Raw genomic sequence first — 26,684 nt, 5'->3', positions numbered from 1 at the left:
AGGCTAAAATATTTTCTACTTTCTTTATTACTGGTATGGAATTCAACATTGTATTGTACTGTCATTGCCATTATCTTTTTTTTTTCAGCAAAAAAAAGTATAATTGGCAACCAGGCTCAAAATATATTTCTACGTTGTAATATTTTAGGCTTTCATTTTCTCCTGAAATGTGCTTGCATGTTGTAAATGGGCCTTGCCTTCAATGTTTAAATATAACAGTATAAGTGGCAAATAAATATTTGATTTGATTGCTTTTCATATTATCTGTTAAAGTACACATCCGTATTTAGACATGAGTGTGCACCAATACACTCAAGATGCCTGAGAATATTATTCTTGATGCTGAACACAGTTGCACAGCAAAATCAGCAGTGTTACAGCAACTCCTATGGTGTTAATTTGCACCCTTTTCTGGTGTTTAGGAATTCATTTGCAGTGTTATACAAAAACTCCCAAGTTAGGGTTAAAAATACTTCTATTTCAGGGGATATTTTACCCTACTCTTGCTAATAAATGTTTGCAATTTTTGTTTTGTGGGTGATTCTTGAATGTTGTTGTGCAAAAAGAAAAAGAAAAGTTCAAGCCCGAGGTATGCGCTTCCGATGCCAAGTCTATTTGCTTCTCTGTGCTTGTTTGAGTCATCTCCGATTTGGGCTCCTTCTATACACATCTTACAGTTCAAAAACAGGCTTGCTATCTGAAATATTTATGAGTTTTAATTGAGATTAGCAATTAGAAAATCTGCCTCACAGTTCTGAGATCAAGGGTTAATTTCAGGGCTCTGGCATTCCTGTGTGGTGTTCTCCCACAATCTCTGTGGATTTTCTCCCACATCCCAAAAACATGCATGGTAGGCTGACTCACCACTCCAAATAGTCCATATTGGTGAGTTTGTGCGTGATCGGTTGTTTGTCTCCTCCTGCCGTGCAATTGGCTGGCAACCAAGTCAGGGTGTCCCCCACCTACTCCTCATTTTTAACTGGGACATGCTCTGGTAAGCCTGCAGAACAGAGAATGAATTAATTAATGAATAGAGAATGGATGTGAACTCCAGAACTCAATCATTAAATTATTGACAAGGCAAATTCAGTGAATAGCTACTCTTTTGAATTAATTATTTTATTGTCTTATCATGGTGATTTGTGAGGCGTGGCTCAGTGGTACAGTGGTTGTTCCTCACCCAACCCAGAGGTTATGGGTTTTCTGCCCTAGTGACCTTGTCTAAGTATTCTTCATCAAGATACTGAAGATCATGTTGCTCCTGATGCTGCGTCATCAGTAGGTGCTAAATGAGGATATAGTGTCGTAGTGCTGTTAGCCCCTTGAAGGTGGAAATGAACTATACAAGTGTAGCTCCAGTTACCATGATTCAGAACAGTATAGTAAGCTGCACTGCGTTGCCATTGCTGAGTAATTCCAGAATTTGGATGCTGAAATTGTTCTCGCTGGTGGTTCTCTCTTATCCCTGGAGAATTTCTTTTTAGTGAAGTGTAGCTCCATCTACCATGATTCAGAACAGTAACTGTAACAGTAACAGTAAGCTGCACTGCGTTGCCATTACTAAGTAATTCCGGAATTTGGATGCAGCAATTGTCCTCAGTGGTGGTTCTCTCCCTGGAGAATTTCTTTTCATTTCCTCCACTCTTTGGTTTCTTCTCACAGACCTCCTTGAGTCTCTTCCCCATTTTCGTCTGGCCCCACTCTATCTCTGTCTCTTACTCACATGTATCCCATCTCTCATCGTCACTTGTCAGGGTCAACAGATAAGCACCTGCCTACAGATGAGTCACAGAGCCAGACAGATTGAGTAGAGCTAGAAGTCCAGTAGTTCCGGAATCTGGAGATGGATCATGTTACCAGACTTTTCATTTTATTTTTTTCTTCAATCAAGCATATTTGAATGGGGATTGTTAAAATACATATCGTAGTCAAATGCACTATACTTTTATACATTGGATAAAGAGACACATTGTAGTTGTCCTTTCCCAAAAGTTTTAAAAAATATTTTAGCAGGCATTTTTTTGCTTGGGTATTTCTCATTAAAATGTGGTATGCACCGTAATGAACTTTGCTCTGATTGACTGGCGATTATATTCGGGAAAACGCTTCCCTATGATCGACTAGTGGTGAAAGCAAGCGTTTATAATATTTCCTCCAGGTGATATGAATGTTTGCCTATGCCTATGGACAGTTCAGTGTTTCATTAGCCTATCACACACGTTTTTAGTTTGTGGGAGGAAACCAGAGTACCCATGGAAAACCCACGCAGGCATGCGAGGAACATGCAAACTTTACACAGGAAGGGCATGATAATCACTCTTCCACAGTGCTGCCCAACTCACTTTATTCTGGGTTTGTGTCTAACACAATGTCACAACTTGACCCCTAATTGGAGTTGTGTTTAAAATGCTACCATTTAAGAAATGAAATTAAATATACTATAATCCTGGTTCGGAAAATAATTTAAAAAAAAGGATTTAATAATTTTAACTGAAAAAAAAAAAAAAAACCTTGTCAGAGTTTGTCAGATGATGCAACACTTTCTACATCCATAATGCCAAGATACTAGGTGGGCGACTCGCAAGTATGATGTAAGCACTTACAGTATAATGGCTGACAATTTTACATCATATCGTTATCCTTTCAAAGCTCCTTGTATGCAAAAAAATGTGATCTTCAAAGGCAATGGCATCAATTGACAAACCACATAGATATCAAACTGCAATGTTGTCAAATTATTTGAGCATAAAAGGTTTGGTGGGCGAGTTGATGGAAATGGACCTTTGTGGTTTTACGTGGTCTTCAATGCTATGTTAAGTGTGACAAATGATACAGTACAAAGCAAAAATCGTATTAGGCTATAACAGTAAATTCTACATTAAATTTGAATCCGATATTTTAAGGGGGCACTAGACCCCTCCAGGTTTTGGGAAACCTGTGTGCCCATTTTATGTCTACAAAGGTGAGTAAAGTTTTTTCTCATTTTTTGTTTTATTTCATTATTTCGATAATGAAATATTTGAATGATAATTAGGTAGACGGCACAATGGTTGATTGGTCAGTGCGTCCACTTCACAGTTCTGATCAGGGCTTCAATATCAGGCTGTGATCTTTCTGTGTGGATTTTGCATGTTGTCTTGTACCTGCGTGCGTTTTCTCTGGGTACTGTAGTTTCCTTCCGCATCCCAAAAATATACATGGTTGGCTGGTTGAACAAATAAATTGTCCAGCACCTCCGGGACCCCTGTGAAGATAAGCAGCATGAAATATGAATGAATATTTAGGTACCAGTAAATAATATATTTTTTAAAACCTCTATCTAGTCGGTTACTTTTGCCCAGTAAAGCATGTGCAACGCATTGTTTAATTTTAACAATATCTTTCGGTCTGTGTTTCACTCGTATCAGTAATTTTGGTTTTGCTAGTCATATACTTTTTTATTGCAATTGAAAAATATGATTAAAATAGCATCGGTGTGCAGTAGTAGACGTATGGAATGTTGAGCATTATCTTCAAAGTGAAATAATATAAAATTGATTCTTTGCGAAAAATTTGTTTTAGTACCCAATGAGTCATGTGTGGCCGTCTCTTTTGAAGATTCAGCAATTGCTTGCAGGAAAGAGACCTATCCATTAAAATATCAGGGCACATTTATCAAATCTTTAGTCGTTATGACCTCACTATTGTTCCATCTGATTGGAAATGATTGAACTTTGACCTTCTGAGTGGATCTCATCAGCAGCCCCTTTCCACGTCAATAACCATTATTCTGAAGAACACTGCAATGGCACTCAAGGTTCTCAACTTGAGCAAGTGCCACAATTCAACCTTCAATGGAACATCCACAATAATGACAAAGAGGAAGTATCAGGCGTTATCTTACTTGTCATAGACATTCATCTCATGTTACAATCAAACTGGCCTACTTTTACAGCCTGTCCAATACTGTGTACACAGTCTTTGCTTTTCCTAGGAGAGTGTGCGGTCCCCCCCTCCAAAAAAAAAGATTCCAGCTAAACTTACTGAGCTTTAAATGACAGTTGAAACTCGGCCAAAAATGAACCAGCATATCAACTTGTTTTGCACTCAAATCATACATCTTCCGCATTGATGGCATGTGATCATACATATTGCGTCTGTATTGTTTCTGTCTTTCTTTTGAACATCAGTGTCATCATGTCACCGATCATTATGAATGATCAGATTAAGAGGGAGACCAGAGATTAGTTTGTTGACAAACCCTTTGGCCGTTCTCACACCATCACTAAAAGTAATAAAGCGTGAAATGAAGCATTCAGTCTGTCGATTTCATTTATTGATTACTACTTTGCTTCGTTCTTGTTCAGTTAGGCCTCAGATCTCAAGTCCTGTCACTTTGGACTTTTACCCATCGGTAAATGAAGCATGATTAATTCAATTGTTACGCTCTACAAGCCCATACTAACTAAATAACTAAACATACATTTTTATCCCAATGATACCAAAAATATCTTTTAATTTTATATGCTGATGAATATATCCTAGAATTTTAATAACATAATAAAGATGATGAAGAGTGATGAAGTCTTATTTTGGTTTTGGACATATTGCAAGATGATGAGAAAACAGCTGGATTTTGTGTTAAAAGATTTGTTTTGATTTCAAACTCATTTGACCATAAAACTTGTTTTAAAAATGTTTTTTATATCAATGACTGTTTTTTTTTTTACACCTGGCTGAATTGCCCTACCTTAGCTAATCAAGATGTTTTGACATTCATTTGTTTTAAACAACATTTATTTGTAAACATACAGATAGCTTGGTGAATGCTACATATTCATTCAACAGCGCTTGCCAATGAAACAGAGTCACATATAAAATATTATAATATGGGCCTCGCTCCATTTCATACGATTTTGTTATTGTGCGAGTTTGATGTTGTTAGATACGTGTGTGAGACCAGATGTAACCCCTATCAAGGTAAATATGTCTCACTAACAGTTGACTGGCTTTGTATGCAATAACCTTTGCATCCCTTGGTGTGAAATACTGCCAATCTGGCTGGTGACTGATCACATGTCTGCCCTACTGGCTCATCCCTAACCACAGCATTCTTCTGTTGGATGTCATGATGAGCTCAGACATGTCACATCAAATGCTTGTCTTTTTTCACTTCATTTCCCATGTCTTATATTGCTTTTGGCAATTTTCTTAACCTTGCCCTAAAATTCTTGTGTGGCCCACAAAATTCCACTCCTGTCTTTGAAAAGACGAAATAAACCACCACATTCCTTTAACTGCCACCATGCTGCACCTTAACCCTACAGGGACCAATTTGTGTTAGCAAACCACATTTGATTGTGTTTTTAAATGAGAGTTTTTTAATTGAACCTTTCATTTAAAAACATCATTACAAGTTTCTTTCAGTTTTAGTGATATTTTCTTGTCTTTTACGTATATATACTTTGCTTATGTTACACTTTATCAGCTGGACAGGGACCTGTTAAATATTTGCACAGTGGCCTGTCTGTAATCAATCAGTTGGCACATTATCATCCTGTTCAATAAAAACAGCATGTGCGTGTGTATATATGGGAGATTGAATTTCAGCATGTTTGAGAGTGTATGTGTATGTGTGTGTTTGTGTACGTATTGCAGAGGTTGTGTATGGGAGTTGGATGAGAAATTTCGGGCTCCAAAGGGAGTGAAAGAGCTATTCAGCGATGGCAGCAGGCTGGTATTGATCAGATGTTGTTTTATAGTGCCTTGCAGGAAACAAACTGTAACAGAAAAAAATAATTGGAACAAACAAAACATAAAGGCCTAGTGCTTAAAAAGAACAATGACTTTGTGTGACCAGAAAAAGATAGAGGTAAATGGGAACACGTGTGAAAGGAAACAACATCTATATTTATAAGTGTAAATGAGTGTAAGTAAGGGCTGACTTCTCTTCTGTTGGCAACTTATTCTATTCATGTGTAGCATCACATCTAAATGCTGCTTGCTTATGTTTGATAGGAAGTCTCGAACTGAGTCTCAGAGCCCTACGTTTTTACTTTTGGTCCATCTCTCCATCTTCATCCCAATTATCAGAGGTTAAGAACAGATAAATGTTAGCATTTCATGATTGCATTCAGGACTCACACAGGAAGTCTTCCACAGGGTGGGGAACTTCTGCAGACTGTGAACGAGGTAGAGAATGTGCAGAGTCACACTTCCAAGCGTATCCGCACAGTTCCTCACTAGTCTGGAGCTGAAGACAACAGTAGCAGAGTAGGGCACCTCGACTCCGTTGCTGGTAAGCGCCGACAGCTCTTCCATCTTATACCACTATGGAATGGTTGGTCAGAGGCGTTGCCTCTTCTCCCGGCACTTTTGTCCAGCTCCGACTTGGTGTTTCTTAATGATCCCATTTACTTTGATTTGCTTTGTACTTTTTGATTTTTCTTTGTTGTTCTGCGGCCTTCGTGACTGTACTGTCTAACTTATAACTATGCCTTTTCTTGCTACTGTCACAATGAAATTTCCCGAATACGGGATGAATAAAGTTATCCAATCCAATCCAAACAATTCAATGATCCACTATTCTGCCGGAAGTAATTTTACACCAGTGTACAAAGTAAGGTAAATGAATGAATGAAATACTAGCTTGGTGAACATATGTATAATTTTTTGTCCTAGTCCTTACGTCAAACCGGTTGAACATCTGTTGTACAACGACAAACAAGATGTTTCTGCTCTTGTCCATCCACATTCATAATGCTTAGGTCTGTTCATAGCAGCCCTCTAGCTGTATTTAACTATTGATTTTATTTAAAAAAAATTCAACAAATCCATGTTTGTGAAAAGCAGGCGTGCAAAGAGCCACAGTCAGTCGCACCTTTCAAAACATTGAAAAGAATGACTTTTCTCCAGAGAGAAATACAGTCCCTCGGGTCAGAAGTGTTAGGGGCATGTTTATTTTTATTCCCTTACAGCTAAGGCCTTGGGGTTGATTCTGGCAAGAGTGTCAAAATCCACCAGCACATTAGGATTCCCCAGGGCATAAAACCAAGGTTTTTATAAAGCCGCAGATGCTTTTTCCATTGTTTATTCTACTAGAGAAGGATGTTGGGAAAATAGGTTTTCATTAGATTCACGCTTTATGGGATTCTCTACTCAGACAAATGCCTGTCTCACGCATTTCAGGTCATTCTCAAGCCTTACACCACCCCACATTTCTTACTCCCCAAAAGTTATAACATGGAAATTGTCAAAATGTAAAAATAATACTGAGTGGTCTGAACTTTCTATGCATATTTGCTTGCAGGCATCATGTTGACCCGTAACATGCAGGCATTTCTGTCTGCTCGTATTTCTGTATAACCTTAAAAAATAAAAGCAAACAAGTATTTATTCAGCACATGAAGCACAGATTTTTTTTTTTAAAGATAAAATAATGTGAAAAACCTTGTGCTCACCTATAAAAGACTTGGCCTGCAAACATCAAGCTATGAGGAAAAAATGAAATGTTGATACTACATTTTCAAGAAGGAATGTACTCAAAAATATTCATTTTCTGACGTCCAACGTCAAGCTGTTTATCTAGTTTGTGGCACATATGTTCATTAGAATCACCAATACATAAAAAATAACAGCGTCTGAGTTCAAACTTCCCCTCCTAATGACAGATATATCCATCAATTGGAATTCCAAAGTTCCATCCTGAATCTTGGCAAAGTTAAATATACATCTTTCCTTATATTACAACCTGGAAGCACAATTTGGCAGGTGTAACAAAAATAGTTATATAAATCTGATGTAGAAAAGATCTGGGGTGTTTGAGAATGACAGTTTGAATGAGTGGCCATATTTTTGCTTTCTTTAAGAAGCAAGGCTACATAATAGAAGTTAAAAGGGCTTCCCTCGTTTTGGATGAAACTTTGAGAGTTTAATCTCATTCATGGGCTACATTTGAACCCAGTCAGCTTCGCGATAATATTTAAGCTAAGAGGGGAGAAGTTTAAAAGCTCCATTTTATGTGCCACAAAGCTTGGTTAACTCTAACAAAGTATATTTATCAAGGCTTTCTCGAACATCCTGCAGCCCTTACTTGTGAATGTGTCCACTAAAATGACAAAATATCCCTCTGCTCGCCTCCCCTATCCACTCACAGTGGCATCGCTCTCAAATAAAATGTTTCTTTTTGTCGACATCAATATGGCCTTAATTGTGCTCACGTTGTGGATCTTTTCTAGACATAAGATTAAAAGAAACTTATGTGAATGAGAGTCAAATAGTAGCTTACTTTCAGCTTGTGACTATTTAAATGTTTTGAAAATGCGATCGACCTGGGATCAAACCCTTGATCCCAGAAGTGTGAGGCCAACACACTAACTCATCCGCCGGCCTCCTTTTTTATTACATAACTTTAAACAGCAATAATAAAATGGAGAAACCTCTAAGAAAAGAAAATCCATCCCATCACTCGGAAAAAGCTGCAGCTGTATTCCCTTGACATTATAAACTGTGCTTCCTTCTTTGACACTGTTATATTTTGGTCCTTTATTGTGAAGTAGTGCACACATGGGAGTTCCCAAGTCTCTGTATTTACGGTAACAAGGGTCTCACCTCACTGCCTGTTTAATTAAATGCCCCAAACACAAAAAAGTGAAGAAAAACAAATCACTAATTGGAAGACAGCAATGCCAGAGATGTATTGTCGTTTTTCTCTTCAGAAAAAAAAAAATCAAAACCAATATTCATTAATCTTCGATAACACTATCCTCAACTTAAATAGTTTTCAAGCACTACTTTGATTTAATGAAATGCATCGCTAACTTGGTTTATTTATGGGTGATGATGAAAATATCAGCTGTATGGAAGAGTAAATGTAAGCACATGAGTTCATTTGTTAATCAATGAATTGTATGCATGCAGTGTTACAGCGTTAAACAACATGTTATTGCACTGGTTGTGTCCACAGGTAAGTAACAGTAATTCCTATCCCAGCCAATTATGGACAGCAGGCTGGGGACATGCTGAATTGATTGCCAGCCAATCGCACAGCACAAGAAGACAGACAACCATTCAGGCTCACACTCATATCTACGAGGAAACCGGAGTACCCAGAGAAAACCTTAGCATGCCCCAGAGAAACCATACAAACTCCCCACAGGTAATAAGGAAAAATTGGAACCCTTGACTTACGGTTTGTATATAAATTATTTTATATCTTGAAAATTCTATTGAATCACCAATTTCAAAAATGAGAATGAGGATATCTCAGTCAGCAAAGATATACAGGATGCATTTGATACACTGTGCTGTAATTACTCCTGGGTCCACTATGAATGCAATCATTATGAGGCAATTAAAAATCAATCTTGTTGCTTGCATAAAGGTAAAACATAGTAGCTCAAATGGAGAATTAAGACAAAACTTGAAGTTTATTTACAATGTTTTCAAAACCCAACTCATCATTAAAATTTTAAAAAGCCATCTATCATTATGAAAACTAAATGTGCTATTGGCTAGCTCCTTTGAATTAATACGGTTTTAATGGAGTCTTTTTCGTAAGTTCTGTTTGACTTTAATTTATTCATTGTGCCTCACACTCAGTCCCACACATTCTATTATTACTCTCTTACGCCCAGATGAATAACGTAGAATAGCCGAAAGGCTGGTGTGGATTCAGAGAGCATGATTTTTAGTGTCAAGCATGTTAAAATTGACCATTTGACATAGTTAAAAAAGCACTGCGATGCATTATTCAGTATCTTTGTGAAGATTTATGCTAGGGTCTTTGTAGTGGTTATAAAATAAAAGCCACAGGAAGAAAATCAGTGTTACATATACATGATGAAACATTTGGAATTATCAGGATGCCCGCGACCCTTGTGAGGTTGAACGGTATGTAGCATTATTAGCATCAAAACTTACATTTGAACTACAACTCAAAGTGTATTAGGTTGTTTAATTTAGAGGAAGATACCATATTTTCTCTCCAACAAGCCAGCGAGTTTCAATTTGTGTTTCTATGTGTTTCTGAATGACGGCAGAAAACATGATTGTGCATGTTTAGTGCATTCATTGTAACTTTACAGACAAACTTGCAGATTTCACAAGTGACTATTCGACCAGTTTCCGATTAATGGAATACTTGTAGCGTAAACCTGCAGTATGCCGTGCTGCCCCAATTCCCTAAGACACAGTGGGATAAAATGTAATACCAATAATAAAAAATTATATCAATTGGTTGTCTATCTATGCAGTATGTTACAATATGAATGTGATGGCCTTCCATTAATGTAGGAAACAAGGGAATCAAGGCAGGCAAACAGGTTTAGTCTAAAAAAAAATCTATTAAAGAAACACAGGAACAAGAAACCTTGAATACTAAAAGAAAATGACAAAGTGTAAAGTACCAATGAAACCTTGATATATGATTCCTTCAAAACACTGACCCCAACATCTAACACTAACCCCCTCTAACTCTATAAAACTCACAACAAATCCATGACAGGACAAAACACTAAAATAAGCCAAAACCTGCTAAAAGAGCGCAGGACACAAACAAATTGTATTGGCAAGCATCTGGAATAGGCATGAATGGGTGAAGGGAGATGATTGAGTGCCCCAAGTAGTAGTGCTGACACGAACAGGTGGAGATGTTAACTTAATCAGTTGACAAGACAAATGAGAAGCAAAGCAAAACAAGACACAGCATAAAACATTCAGCCATTGTCCGTAGTGGTCATCATCACAAGGGTTGCTGGACTCTATTCCAGCTGACTAAGGGCAAATACCTGGTACATGCTGAGCTGGTTGCCACATATAGTCTTCAATCAAGCTACTAAATCTACACAAAGAAATGTGGCTTTTAACCCTCAATCTCAGAACAGCCAGGTGACATAAAAACAAGTCCTACCAACCTAATATAATTCAGATGACTGATTACACCCACAATCATACTGCCACTACCGCCCCACACCAAAGTCAGGTGAGTGAACCCCTACACCATCAGGTGGCTCACCATAGTTTGCAACAATTACAAATCAACAAAGGTAATACTATTCCTAACAGGAGGCTTTAGAGTAATCACTGATTTAAGAAAGCACCACTATACTAACTAACACACAACTTGATTTTATTTTTTCTAGAGGGACCCATTCTTTCGTTTTCAACATTGCTTATCCTTGTCAGGGTTGCGTGTTGCTGGAGCTATCCAAGTTCATTTCGGTCAAAAGGGACACTACACCCTAAATCTCTTGCCAGTTACTTGTAGGGCACACAGAGACAGACAACCATTCGCATTCAGAATCACACCACCACTGAGTGGAATTTGATCCCTGCTTCCTGCGCCAAAACCAGGAGAAACTGTCATCTTCAGCTTTATGTAGTGCTGTATAATTGCCAGGACACCATACTATGCTGTATACTTTCACTGCTTCTTCAACCACATACAGTAGATGTTATGGTCTGCAACAAACAAGTTGGGGACCTTGGCTCTATTTTGATATTAGTGTTTATTTTTATATTTATAGAAGTTTTTTTACTCCTTCAGGTATTGACTATAGTCCTGCTTCTGTCTCTCTTGCACCTCTCCTCATGTGCAGTAATGGTTATGTTCATATTTCCCCTCACCTGTCCTTTTGTCTTACCCGCTCTGAATGAAATTTGGGGTTTGCGTTTTTGTTGTCAGTGGAAGTGTTTGACATTCGGATATTAAACGGAGTACCGCAATCATATAATTAGTCTTAAATAATGGCTGAGGATTCTCCTAACATTTCCAAACTCCGTCTTGGAAGGCAACAAAATAAAAAGTGGAAGGCCCTGAGAGAATATTGTATGATTCATTGTGAAGCCAATTATAGACAGGCTGAGTCTCACATTTTGTCAGCAGAGCCTTCAAACCAAATCACAAGTATGCAGGAAACCCTAGCCTAAAGTTTTGACCAGAATCAGTGTCATGTCAGCGTGTATCAATCTGATTGTGTACTATTTTTTCTTACATTTTATTGTTGTTTTTGTTGTAAACTGTATTTTAGGAGAGTTAAATTATATTGTTGAACTTTTCCCTCGATCACCCTTTTCAAATTATCTTACCTTTTAACTTCTTGCTCTTTTTCATTCCAAAAACATTAACTGAAAGCTATATAGCAAAACGGTAGTGTTGTACCCAAAGGAGTTCAATAGACGTACTGACCTAGTGCATATTCTATTTCTAATCATGCTAAATGAACGTAATGTATTTTGGTTTTGTGAACATTTTTTGGAACAAATTCATTCTGAAGCCAATGATGGGATGTGGGAGGAAAACCAGAGTGCCTGGAGAAAACTACACCAGCCTGGAGTGAATGTGCAAACTCCACACAGTGGGGACTGACTTGGGATGGACCCCACGGCCTCAAAACTGTGGCCGACATGCTAAACACTCCTCCACCGGGCCGCCCTTGAGCTTCCTTAGAATGAAGAGAATGGTAGTGTGTTCATTATACAAGTCTAATAAGTTCAGACAATGGTATTTCAATTTGGTATGTCAAACCTCTTGGCCATTTTCTATTTTAGTTTGTCACAAAACTCAGAAAACTACATCCCTTCTAGTATATCGTCTACTCCAAAGGAAAAATGTAACCAGCACTTTAGTAGTTAGACCTATTTAATGTTTATAGGAGCCAGATACTCCCCAGCTGCCCCATTCTTTTGTCACTCACCCTTAATTGAATATGCAAGTACTACGACGAGTGGCACATGCAGACATTTCAGAGCAGACAGAACCGCATCCGACTGTTTGTGTACAAGAGGCTGAATCTTCTTGACAGGTCTGTCTAAGAAGGGAAGCAAAGACAGAGCAGGAGTGTAGAAAACAAACAAAAGCAATGGCAGTGAAAGACGGGCAAAACAATGTGATATAGAGAACACATTTTTCAAGGAACGTGGCTGCAAGACTGTCAAAGTGAGAAGATGAGGAAAAAAGAGAAAACGAGACATGAGGGAGAAAGAGTTAGTAGACAGCAGCTGGAGGGCACAATCAATTTAAGTGACACATCATATCACCGCAGGGTGGGGAGGGGGATGGCGCGAGTTTGGGACAATAAAAGAATGGGACATGTGTTTAGGTAACAGATACCCAGGGTATAGGTGTGAGTGGAACCTAAGGAGATAGCAAGTCAGAGATAGAGGTGAACATTGAATGACAGATGGAAGAAAATTGTGTGGCTATGATACAGCCCGCGTAGTTTATTTTAGGACAGGGGATTACGTATGTAAGGTGTAGCTTCAAGGAACAGAGTTTTTCAGGCACGAATGCACAATTCCAATTACGTGTCTAAATATGTTGTGGTCTATTACAATCCACAGCTGCAGTCAAAGAGTCTGACACATGAGAAAGTGGGTATAACTTTTTCCTCAAAGCAGATAACCAAAGCAGTACTTGCATGGATGTTGCATATGTGATCTGGCACAAGTGTGCTACAGCACACTACTGGCTGTGATGAAGAGGGGACACACTCTTACTGTTTTGCGACAATAAATGGACAGGCAGAACTTTAAAATGATGATCATGAAGAGAAATACAGATTAATGGCTTTCATGAAACATTTGCTCCATTCAAAAAATAATGGAATTATAGCCAAAGAGTATTTTCAGTGATGAACAGATTTTTTCCTGCTACAGATGAATTGCCTTTCATAAAACATTTGCTGCAGTGTCCTTGCATAGAAGTGAACTATTCTTCAAATATATTGTCATACTAAGTATAACACAGTTGCTAGGTAACACTGATGAGACATGTTCTTTGAGGCTGATGTACTCTTCAGGTTTCCTGTTGGGCAGACAGGTGTCTCTGCATGGGTTTGATTATTCTACAGGGTGTCATGGCAGTTGTGACTGCATGATGCCACTCGAAAGAGGAAATAAGTATGAGATGATTATTAGCACATGACATCACTACACACGTTTTGTTTCACTCAAATAGTATGCTTTTTTGAACAATCTGTTCTTCCACTCTACTGCATTATAGCCTGTGCACACATTTATGTCTTTGAAAATTTCCGCTTCTATTTTAGTGATTTCATTAATAATGACCTTCACTCCTCTGCCAACATGGGAAAAAAAGCCAATGGCTTTTTTTGTTGGAGGCTTAAATCATTGGTGTTGAAAATCAAAATATGAATGCAACTGGGAGAACTTTTCTTAATAAAACAAAGTTTAAGTTCAGCAGTATGCTTTTTTTTCTCCAAAGATTGACGAGATTCAACACTTATTTTGCTGTAAACCCTATCCTTCAACCACTGTTTCTTTTAGGACTTCTTTGGGCTTCTCCCTTTTGACTACTTTTTTTCAGTAAAAAATCATGCTCAATGTACTTTAAGTCAGGAGTTTGACTTGGCCAATCTAAAACTGGCACCTTCTTTCACATTCAACCATTCACATAGGCGACACTAGTATTGTCATACAGGGCACTGCCAATTTGTACAAGTATTTCAAGGGGTTGATTTGTACCAGTGTTCTGGGACTTATTTTAGAGATGATCTTGCACCTTACTGTCTGTCTCTGTCATACATGATTCAGCAGTAATTGCTACTGGCTGTGACCACACATTGACACATGCGTACCGTCAGTTGTGCACAGTTGAAATGCCGGATTATGACACCGGGTGTTTGGGGCAGGCAAAAAAAGCAGACAAGCAGGCATTTGCATGTTGAGTTTCAGCCCAATTTGTGTGTTTCGAGACTTGCACCTGATTCATTGCCCTTGGTCTCTCATATGTACTTTGCTGCCCGGCACTTTAAGGTTCATAAATTATGCACTATGTATTTCCAGCAAGTTTACTGTACATGGTACATGTTTATTTTCCAAAGTCAATTTACAAAAATCCAAGAATTTCAGGGCTTTTTGAAGTTTGGCTAAAATTGCAATTTTTTTGCAACTTTGATGATTAAGATATATTTCTGCTTCTGTACACAATTACGTTTGCATATACAGGACACAGGTTTGTTTGGTATTTCTCATGTATGTAGGTACTATAAAGGTCACTCTACTGAAGACAATAAATATCACTGGTGTTGTATTTCGTTTGCACTACCCATGCAGTGACTATTCCATTGAGATGTATTGCATATTTATTGGCAGCTTACACTGCTGCTGACAATTTTGCTACATTGCATATGCACCTCCACTTTCACTGAAACTAATTCTGCACTTCTCTTTGCCTAATGTTCTAAATATGCAGATAAACGGTTTTGGATTCATGATCATTCTCATGTGCTGACTTTACACTTTATTGTTCTAAGACCTAAATTTTCACAACGTGCAATTACCAAAAGTGTATTGTGTGCCATTCTCCTCCCATTTTATTTTTTTGCCCTCTCTAACAATATGATAAAAATAGCTAAACTTCAATTTCATAATCTGCAAAGCATTGCCTACATTGCATAAGGCTACATTTAGGTCAGTTAGTTCCACAGAGACTCTCTGCTTGCATCAGTCCAAAAATACTTAGACAAAGCACCACTACATTTAACATTCTGTCCACCATTCAACTGGTTAACTGCAAGCCAAGTTGTTCCCATGGGCATTACTCTTTTATTTCACAGGAAATTATTAAAATAAAAAGTGAATAGAGAGAAGCACACCCAGCATACTACAAGAAGTTTTTGTGTTGGGTAAGAAAAAGAACACTTCTTGAATTCTTGATTGGACATAAGTGCCACATTGATAGGCTGAAGCAGTGAAGCAGCAAAAAGCGGTTATTGTTTTTCCAAGTTATTTTTCTCATGATTTCTCTTGGTTTTATTTACAAAATGTGTTCTATAGTCCCTTTATTTAGTCTAGCTCTGAGTGTGCTCATCTGCAACAACACCCGCACAAAATCTGTTCATCTACAGTATGTCATCTTTTGCTCCTTTGTCTTTTCCTCCTGTGGAGTCATATCCCTTGCTTGATTGTGCACAGAGGAGAATAGCAAGCATCGTTTCCTAATCACAAATGGAGCACAACAAGGTGTCTTACCTGTCAACCCACAAGCTTAAGATTTAAATTTGTTTAAGACTCTAAGGAAAATTAACTTTATCGCGAAAAGGAGGAAAACACAGTATATTACAGTCTGTTTAAATAGAATAGAAGAAGAATATTATAATTAAGTTGGAGAATTCATTTGAACCAACTCCATGGCAACTGTTAGTTTTCAAATACATAAAGGCTTACTAGCCTTTTCAATGCAAATTCAACAGCTCTGTTATATGGCCATATCTGTTGATTAAATCAGCAATGTACTGTAGGAAATTGTACCAGGGTACATTTATGTGCGTAAAAGATTCCAACAAATCTTACAAGCTCAAATGAACTACAAAAGCCTGACTCCATCAACCCAGAAACAAGATAAGAACTATGGGCAAGAATAAGTCTCCATTTAACGAAACAACCCATAGATTGAAACAGCTTCAAAAAATGGGCTCTGAGGATGGATGTGTATACATCCCTATTATATACTTAGCAAATTTCATTCTGAGGCATTTACAAAGAACAGAGGAGAACCAATTTAGTTTGGGTTCTTACCAAGAAGAAGAACAAAGCGAGTGAAACCATAAGTCTTCCCTCCCAGCAATCTAGAAATGATTAGTCATAGACGACCACAACGCAGCTCAAAGGGCATACATAAATTTGTTATGGTACACATTATCTATATACACCATTATATCCGTTGGTCTGATACCTGCAGGCTAGTTTTTGAAAATTGGAACAATTTGGAACACACATAAGTAGGAATTATTTAAGAAACAAATGAATCATTTAATTCCTCTAGCTAGCAGGCATACATTTTTTAAATGATGAAAACTGCTTCATAAAATAAATAATTCAGAAGTCTCATTGAAATCCATTGTGATTGTTCCTCAAAAAAAGAGAGCAAACATACTGCACTGCTACGGATAAACAAAAAAAAAGAGGTTCCCTGAATGTTTTAGATTTGTTGGACTGACATTAACATTTTAAAAATCACACATTGATACGAGCTTGAAAGAAAGAAAAGTGAAGAATTTAAGAACACTGGCGCGTGTCAATAAAAAAGTCTTGTGGTTTTCTAATCATAAAGTATTGGGCAGAGACGAAAACTCGGTTGCATCAGTAACAGAATCATTTTAGCAATGAATGCAGATTTGGGAAGACATGGCGAGAAATACAATGTGAATAACATATGAATTTGAAAAAGAAAACAAAAGTTATGGAATGGACAGTAGCTACAGAATTTGAGGAATTTTACAATCCATTTGACCTCTTCATCTAGTATTTTATTTGTTGCTTACCCTGCTCAGTGAGTGAGCTGGAATTAATTCAAACATACTTTAAATTTAGTCAAAAACTGGATTACACACGGGAAAAGTTGTCAGGCATTCGCAGACACATACTGTATAGTGACAGATAATTATTCACTCTCATATTCAGACCATAACTGAATGTGAACACTCCCTGAAATTAGGCGAATGAACAGTACGTACTTGTGCAGCCTCAGTGACTGCATTATTCAAAAGAAGGTAGGTGACAAGAGGAAAGAGTGAAATGAAAGACTCCAACATTTTCATCATGGAATTTGACATGTTGAAATCTTAATTTAAGGTGGACAGTTAAAGGCTTGCTCATTTTTACTTCACCCAGGGACTAATGGACTCATATATTATTACCCTTTTCGTGCCACTTTTTAGCTGCACTTAACAAATATAGATGTCATAAATGATCAATATATGTCTTTCACTGTGATTGGCTGGCAGCCATCCCAAGTTAAACATATCCTGAAGACAACTGGAATGGGCTGCTACACACCCATAACACTGGTGAGGATAGGCGATAAAGGAGAAAGATGGAATTTTGGGGGGGTTGGGGGGCACAGCCTACAGAGAAGATAGTTGTTAACAGCACTGGCTAATTTGAAAGTAAAAAAATATTAGGGTGTACATTATATATAAAGAAAAAAAAGAGGATTTAAAATTGTGAACAATCAAGCTGTCTTCTCCTCAGGTAAAAGAACCAAAATTGATTTTCTCTTTCTCGCTGCCAGCCTGAGCTGTAAGGCTGGCATCGATTCCATTTTATTGTCACGGAGCTTTTCCACGCTGCAGCAACAAGGCTGCCCAAAGCTGCCACAACAAGTTGCGTTTTTGAAGTCGAGGCATAGCTAGCTATCTACAGTATATACACACTGCAATACAGTGGAGGAGCACAGATGCAGAGGAAAGCACTCAGGTCCTCATAAAAATGTATACTGACGCAAACACAAAGTACACAATTTTGTTCTTTGCCAAAATAAGAAAAGTTTTAAAAATGGAAAACATTTTCTTGAAATCTTCAAATCTGCATTAAAAGATTTCTATTCATTTAAGTCGGAGTGGATTAGTCCTGGTGGCAAGTACAACTGATGGTCTTTCACAGGTGCCACAGGAGATTGGATGGGAATCACTGCTGTGAAGTATAAGGTTTTCCCCTTAATTTCAAGGATGCTTTCTCCTCCAAAGGATTTGTAATTATGCATTCTTCAGTGGGGTCACCTTAATTAAATATTACCACATAGCAGTCACTCCGGTAAACTCAAGTGAGACTGGGGAACTTAAAGTGTCATTACCTTGGTATTATCCTTAATTAGAGTAGAGGGATTGTTCAAATCAAGTTTTTTCCCCTAGGTACCTGCTGATTTGTAACAATGCAATCTATTTGCACCAGGAAGTCTTTTTATTTCACAGTTTCGTTTCAGAATGGTCAAAGCAATCAATAAATTGGCTTAGACAATGTACCATAAATTCCCAAAAGCAACAACACTCCATTTTATTAAATTTTTTCATTCATTTTCTATACCGCCCATCCTCAAAAGGCTTGCTGAAGCCTAACCCAACTGTCTTCGGGCAAAAGGCAGACTACACCCTAGACTGGTCGCCAGTCAGTCGTAGGGCACACAGAGAGACAAACGGCCACTCCCAATAAAACAGCCACCAGCGGGAATTGAGCCTGTGCCTGCCCGCACCGAAGTCAGGCGAGTGAACCCCTACACCATGAGGCGGCACTCCATTTTTCTTAAGTAAGAAAAATACACAAATAGGTTCTGCTATGGAACATCGAGGTAGAAAGAAGGTACACAAAAAGATGGATAAAAAACACCAAATTCCTTTCTCTTCATTCATATGCAGCAGCTGTCTATCAGGACCTTGAAATAGTTACTAAAGTCCCCACTGTTACACCCTGAATCCACAAAAGCACATAACTTAAAAAAACACTAAGAACTAATTAAAATCAACTTTGGAATCGACAGAGTACTCTTAAAATCCCGTAGTGCTTAATTAACTGGGCACTGTTGAAGCAAGTATAGCATATTTTCTTACTTCTTTTTACATCTTAAACTGACCTTCTGCAATTCAGAATCAGACAAAGCCTTTATTGGAACTAAAATACTTTCAATGTTCGACGGTTTGTCATGTATCAGTGCTCTGTTACCAAACTGAATAAACGGAATACTTGCCCCTTTTTCAAATCTGTTGGCGCACTAATACATTTAATCTTAGAATTTGTAGTGTAATGGCTTCAACAATTGGACTAACATTGCTTGAGACCAACAGTATACCCTACATTAAGAACAAAATCATCATGGTATATTAAATATTCCCATTTTGACATTTGTGTGTGTCTATAAGTACTGTCCCCTGTTTTTACAAACTGCCTGGCTTGCATCATTGCAATCTGTGAAATTCACAAAACTCCTGTAGCATGCTTTCAGCTAACAGAAATACTTTGCCACATAGCACATCTTTACAACCTGAGAAAATTACTATGTCTAGTGTGTGGTCATGCTCTGCTGGAAAGTAGCATGAATCAGGATTAATATTTGTACTTTTCAAAGTGGAGAATTGGTCGCTGGAAACCCAGGACTCCATACATATTTTACTTAGTTTATTCGGATGGATTTTATCCTCCCATTTTATCCTGAAACACTTTGTCTATCTTTCAAACCTCTGGAGAGGAGTTATACTAAAATGAGTTGCAATTTTTAGAGATCTAGTGCAATAGTCTGTAACCATAATAGACAATTCTAATGCTTTGTCACCACTCAAGCAGGTAAACAGCAATTTAATGCACTCAAGCAGGGAAATTTAGCTCAGGGACCTAAGAGGTTATTAAAGTAATTCAAATGTGTTGATTATAGCATGACTGGAAAATCATAAGCTAATTTGTTCATGAACTCACAAATGATGAAGATCAGCAGAGCCAGAGAGGAACCTTTTCTCCTGCCAGTCCAAATCAGAGCACCCTTGTATTTCTGCAAAACACATTGATATTAAGTACATTAAGCACAATGAAAGTGGAAATAAAACAAAATATAATTTAAAATTCCCTAAATGACTTCCTGATTGCTGTGCTTAAGTGCGTTCCGTAAAGGTTTTCCCCCAATATCCAGAATAGTTTTTCTAGTATTCGTATTAAATGAGTAGTACCTGTTCTTGTGGTCAATAATGCTGGCATCACAGACATGCTTTTCACTTTGTTCTTTTCACACAAAAACACATGAGCCTCAACTTTTGTAAACACATTTTCTGCGCCATAGCAGATCTTAATTCATGTGCAAGCACAAAGCTTTTTGCAGGTGTTTGCCATTTTGGCAAATCAGTCTGGACTCAGCTGGCCTTTCCAGGCAGCAAACCAATGGTTTGTCCTTTGAGATGCACCTGCTGCATTGACAATTACGCCAGCGGAGAGTCAGTCTTATATTGAGCCAGATTTGCATCAGTCATGAAAACACAGCCACCATGTTGAAAGTTAGTAAAATATTTCAAATAAATGAAAAAAAATGCAATGTGTTAAAATGTAAATGATGTCTATTTTTATTTTTATATGAATTTCTGCTGGTAAAAAGAAGGCTGTTGATTACTGGTCTGAGTAACATTTTAATTATATGAGGAAATTAATAACAAGGTTTGTATTTGAAGATGCATGCTCCTTGAATTCCATATTCCCCATCTAGAATACAAATAAGAGTTATAGTCTTACTCATAAACACCAGCGTTTTATGGAAGGATAGGGATGGTTTGTGCTAAATTAAAACAGACACTTGCAGCAAAAAACATTAATCATAATAGGAAAAACACTTATTGTTGCCATTTTTTCACTTCCATACCCCCTGAACGCTGCCTTGTTTTCACTTGCAGGAATGTAAAAAATATATATTCATGATGGGTGTTTTTTATGACTATAATGATAATTTTATAGCACTACCAGTGTTATACAATTGTGTATTTATTCAATTTTGAGATCAAAAATTGTGTTTCTCTGTCAACTGCCATGGTGTAATACCTATAGCAATGGTGGCCCCTGCAGCTTTTGTGCCATCCATTGATTTATCCATCCAGGAGGATGGCGTGTATACCGAGTCCTATTTTACCTTACTTTGGGCGAAAGACAGGATAAGAATCTGAATCAGAGTGCATTTATTGTCAATGAGTAGAAGTGCAATGAAAGTGATACAACAGCTCCCAAGGAAAGTGAACATACATAAATTCATGTACTATCACACATCCTCAGCCGTAGGGTGTGATGTGATGTGATGTGATGTAATGTAAGATTTTATATATATATAAAAATAAAGGGAGAATTTGGGGGAGAATGTTCTATCTGCAACAAACACCCTTTTATGTTCATACTTCAAAAAGAAGCAGCGTAAGCAGTTCAGTCATTTTCAGTTTTTCCTCACAAATAATGCCTTATATTAAGGCTTTAATCCAGTGCAGTTGATTTGTTCTGAAATCTTTCATCCTCTGAGGATTTCCTTGTATCAGAAGAATGCATACGTCACGTGTAATTCAAGTGAATAAACATATTGTAATATTTTGTGGTCTTTTTTCTGAGTTGGGATTGATTTAGCTGTTTCAAATGACTAGTAATGCTCACTACTAAAGTGTATCTATTCAGTATGTACAATTTTAAGTTTCCCCCAATGCCGTTATGCATTGGTGCTGAAATGTGTGACTCTCAATGTATCAGTATGCATATTATCTTATTCAAATGATATGCTGTTCACATCAGTCGTCCGCTGTCGTTATGCATTCTTTGTTTGTGTCACACCAAACCAAACAATACCATTTGGATGCCATACCCAAAAGTCCACCATGGCTAGTTCCTGAAATGTAATAATACTAATGAGTTGAAGTCCATTAGCAGTTACCAATTTCTGTTAAGGGGCGCAAGAGTGCTATAAAAGCCAGTATTCACTGCTGTTTATTCTCGTTTATGTGGGCTGTTGGGTGGCAAGCACTGTTGGCTCCGTGATATAATAATAGTGGTTAGAATATTCTGAACTTCAGCACTAAGTCTGTCAAGTTAGCTGAATACATCTTCATAATTTTTTTAATGCAATCTGTGAGCTGGGTAGTGACAATTCACCCACGCACATGAATACGTGAACCATGAACATGTGTTGCCAGCCTCATACTAACTTTGAATGAAAGTTGACATATAAACGACAGTTTTTTTTAAAGCATTTTTAAAAGTATGGGTGGAAAAAGTTTAGTTATGTAAAAGCACAAACAATTTTGAATACTTAACTGGTGCCTGACTTAAAAAATTATGGAACATAAGTCATCTAAATTTTTCTCAGCTGAATGCTCACTCAGATATTTAGAAACTATTCATGGCATGACAATGATGTGTACATATTTACCATGTATTCATTCATTCATTTTCCAAACCGCTTAATCTCACAAGGGTCTGGGGCCTCTCCCAGCTGTTTACAGGCACCAGGCGTGGGACACTCTGAATTTGTGGCCAGCCAATCGCAGGGCACAAGGACATGGACAACCATTCACAATCTAAGTCCTGAGGATGCATCTAATTACCACACTGACAGATTATTAATGGGAACCTCTAATGACTGTGTTAGGTGACCACAAGCTGATTACATGGTATCATGTTGATGTAGGATTTATTTGACTAATCAGGGTTGTCACCGCAGTTAACGACTGAGCAATTAAGTATTGTTGAGTTCATGTTTAATTAAAAAAATATGGGTATTCACATCCAGCACATGATATTAGTATTTTTGCTCATAAACACTTTACAGTGACCGACTGCAAAGACTTCTAATGTGTGTCCAGAAAAGAATACTCTCCCTACTGAGAAACAGGGCCTAACTATGGACGACCTGAATCAGCGGCCAGCCAATCGCAGACCACAATGAGACAGACAACCATTCATGCTCACACTTATACGTAGGGGCAATTTTCGAGTGTTCAACCAGTCTAACATACACGTTTTCAGAATGTGGGAGGAAACCGGAGTACCTGGAGAAAACCCACTCCAGATCATACAAACAGAACTATAAGGCCGACACATTCACTCGTCCCCCAAGCCACCTGTTTCTAAAACACTGTTTCTTAAAAAATGTTCACTTTCAAAGACTCTCAAGACCACAATTTTAAGGCATTGGTCTCATCTCAATTCCAAATAGTCTCGGTCTTGTCGCAATCTTGGGTCTGGCCTTACTTGGGATTTTTAGTCCAGACCATTCAAGATCAGCATTGATCTGCTATAGTACTTCAACATTAGTCACGCATTTTAAGGAAAATCACCAGGTAAAACACTTCATACCATACCATTGCAATTTTCCGTGGGAGATAGGTCTGGATTGCGAACAGGCCATTCTAGTAATGGCTCTCTTTCACTATATCGAGCCATGCTGTTTATGACACATGAAAAATCTAGCTTTCAGCACTATTGTTGCCTTCCCAGATACACAAGTTACCAATGCTCCAAGCACTTACTCACATCAACACCAATGTGGGCCTTTGAACTTTTATGGCAATCCAGATGCCCCATTCCCTTTTTGGCCCAGAGGAAATGACAAAAAGAACAATAACAATATATTTTTTTAAAATTCAACTTGAGCCAACTCAGATGATTACACATTCAGAGTAGCAAGCCTCATTTCTGCGGGGTTTGAGGCTTTTGCTTAATTTAACTTGCATTTATAATTTCTGATTTCATTTGTTCCAACTTCATGCAATTTAGGGTTTGCATTTGCCTTACTTTCACCTCAATTGGTAATCCTCAGAAGATTTAAATTTGGGGTGAGGGCATTAACAACAGTCAACATTTTATAGTTGATCTTTTTTATTTTACATTATATTCCAATCTAACTTAATTAAAATTCAATTGTATTATAACACATTTAATTGAAGTCAGATCAGATTTTTTTCCTGAGAGAGATGTGCTATACGGAAGTGAAATGAGGACAGGGTACGATATGATGGGACAAAACTTAAAAGGAGCAGTGAGCCCAGCAGTGTAACAGGTGGGAGGGCATATGTATTCAATGCGAAGTACCTTTATTCATATTTGGAATACACCATCCACCCCCCATTTTTGAAAAGCAAAAACACTACTGCCAGGTCTGGCTTTTAGGAGCTCTGTAACCTGTCACTGTATTTGATGAAAATGGGGAACAAATCTTTCCGAAAGCATTATAGTGCACTGGCGAGCCGAGGTCCAGGCCAGCCTGTTTTTTTATTTTTCATTTCCAATCTACTTTTACTCTTCATGTTCCATTTTTTTCCTTCAAATGCTACTCAATTCTAGGTTAGATAGTTTTACATGCCAACAGCAACTGACCTCATGTTTTGCTTACTTTCTCGTTCTCCTCCTCCTCAATATGTCCCTTCTTTCATCGTTCACATCCTATAGTAATGTCAGCCAAAGTGGTCACGATGTACTGAAAAGCAATCCCACTCACAGTTTTCTTTCTAAAAGATGCTGTGGTATCTTTTAAAACCTGATGGATGAGGCTCTTACTCATGCACAGTTTTTTTTATGTTCTACAATGAGAGCTAGGTTGCATTTAGATGTAGTTGTGTTTTCACATTTGTAAACTGTATCATAATCTCAGGGCTGGTTTTCATAAACACATCTTAAACAAAAAAGCTAACAGATCTTGATTACCCTAAATTGGGGATTGAAGTCTCAATCTCAGAACTGTTTTTTTTAATTTTTTTGTTAAATAGGTCTTCCCAATGTTTTTTCATACCTTATAAAGATTTAAGATTCCAATCAAATTCTACCTGTAAATGCTAATATTTATATGCTGATATTCATGCTTCAATAGATTTGGTTGAAATACGCAGACCTTCACTCAGTGTTCCATAAGCAAGTCAAAGCTACTTTCCTAAACTTGTCATTTCAACTCCCTTTATCTGAACAGTTTTGTGTGGGATTACTCTATTTTGGATAAAAATGGAACTCATTTTTGTCTCATCTCCTGTCCCATATGGCTCTCCTTCTCTCTTCTCTTTCCAACCCTCCTCTAATCCTATCTTCTATCCTCGAATTTCCTACTTTTCTTTTCTTCCCCTCTCCATGACTGCCCCATCTCATTCCCTATTTTTCCAATCCTAACCTCCCCTTACCCCCTTTGCTCTAAGACGGCCCTCCCCTCTCCTGGTGTCCTTCATCATGCTCTCTCATTTTGGCCTTGATCCTTAGTGGTTCACTTCTCTCTTCCTTTCTTCCATACTTCATTCACTCCTCTTTTAAACAAACAGTTCTTTCTACTCCTATCTGTCACTGGTTCAGCAAGGCCGCCATTCTGGCCTCGTTCCCTTTTCTAATTGCCCTCTACGTGCTTTTTTTCTGAACTTTTCATTCCACAACCTTTCTGATCATACACATGCTTCCGACTGTTAAATGTGCGTTGAAACAGATAGAAAATATCCACAAAGGGGAAACAATCTGCTACTTCAGTTTTAAAAGGCTAATTTATTTGTTTATTTTTATATTGAATATGGTGGGGGTTAAATTGTCTGCCCAAGGTCCACTCACAACTCATAAATATATGCTTATCCTATAGAAGCTTATTGTAAATTGCCAGAGCATTAAATTGCACCCTCACCAATAGGGCTGTGAGTGAACTGCAACAATAAACTCCAATATTAATCTTTTGTTATTGCCTCCTTTCACTTTCTGTCCACTCTTTCTGTCTTCTATATGTTGACTGGTTATTTCTCCTATCTGAGTCATATTGTTTTTTTAATACCATTGTTTTGTTTTTTTTATTGGAGCAAACACGTGCCCTTGCCACTATAAGAGCCTTACATGCAGTTCTCTCCATCTGTGGCCTCATTGCATCACAATTTATGCTTTCCCTCTGTTGGTCTCCATTTCTGTCACGTCCTATTCAGGAATGACATCAATTCACCATAGAACAGCTTTTCTCTTCTCCAAAAGTTATAGAATGCAGTTGCTTTTTGAGCTCTCAAATCATAACCATTCCCTGTTTTCTTTTACAGGCACTTACAACTCTGCTCTTTTGGTTTCCATATTTCTACCCTGTACTACTCCAACGCCCTTAGTTTTGACTCGAGATTGCTATTCTCACTCTTCCTCTTGCTCTCTTCACAACGCTCATTACCATGCATGTGTCCGTGTCAGGTTTCATTCTGTCAGCAAAAGGTCAGCAGCAGGGATTTCCCAGGGCATCACAGCTCGCAGCTCGAGCACAGTGCAACTGCAACCTTATGGTGCATATTAATAACAAGTGCAACAGCACGATTACCCCCTTAATGCCACCATCTTGCATATTAATCACCAAACAGCCAAAGGCTTAATAACAAATGCCACAAGTCTAGTACAATGTGATTGTTTTAAAGACTTAGATTAGCTCATCTGTAGCACTTCCTCTTATCAGCTAAAGACAATAGCATGCG

At 37.9% G+C, this 26,684-nt stretch overlaps 1 long non-coding RNA gene across 2 annotated transcripts in view; it reads right to left on the bottom strand.

The window, feature by feature from the left end:
• Positions 1-884: 884 nt before the first annotated feature.
• The window catches only part of LOC144083860 (uncharacterized), a 32,079-nt gene continuing 6,279 nt past the window's right edge, over positions 885-26,684 (bottom strand). For both annotated transcript variants that reach the window (XR_013303648.1, XR_013303647.1), the window contains exons 3-5: positions 20,185-20,257; positions 3,144-3,244; positions 885-1,000 (exon numbers count right to left, since the gene is read on the bottom strand). This is a non-coding gene — a long non-coding RNA (uncharacterized LOC144083860). The remainder of the gene's footprint in view (positions 1,001-3,143; positions 3,245-20,184; positions 20,258-26,684) is intronic.

Source organism: Stigmatopora argus, chromosome 10 (genome assembly GCF_051989625.1).
Source record: "Stigmatopora argus isolate UIUO_Sarg chromosome 10, RoL_Sarg_1.0, whole genome shotgun sequence".
NCBI lineage: Eukaryota > Metazoa > Chordata > Actinopteri > Syngnathiformes > Syngnathidae > Stigmatopora > Stigmatopora argus.
The sequence above is the reverse complement of the archived record's forward strand: the minus strand, read 5'-3'. Positions and strand labels throughout refer to the sequence as shown.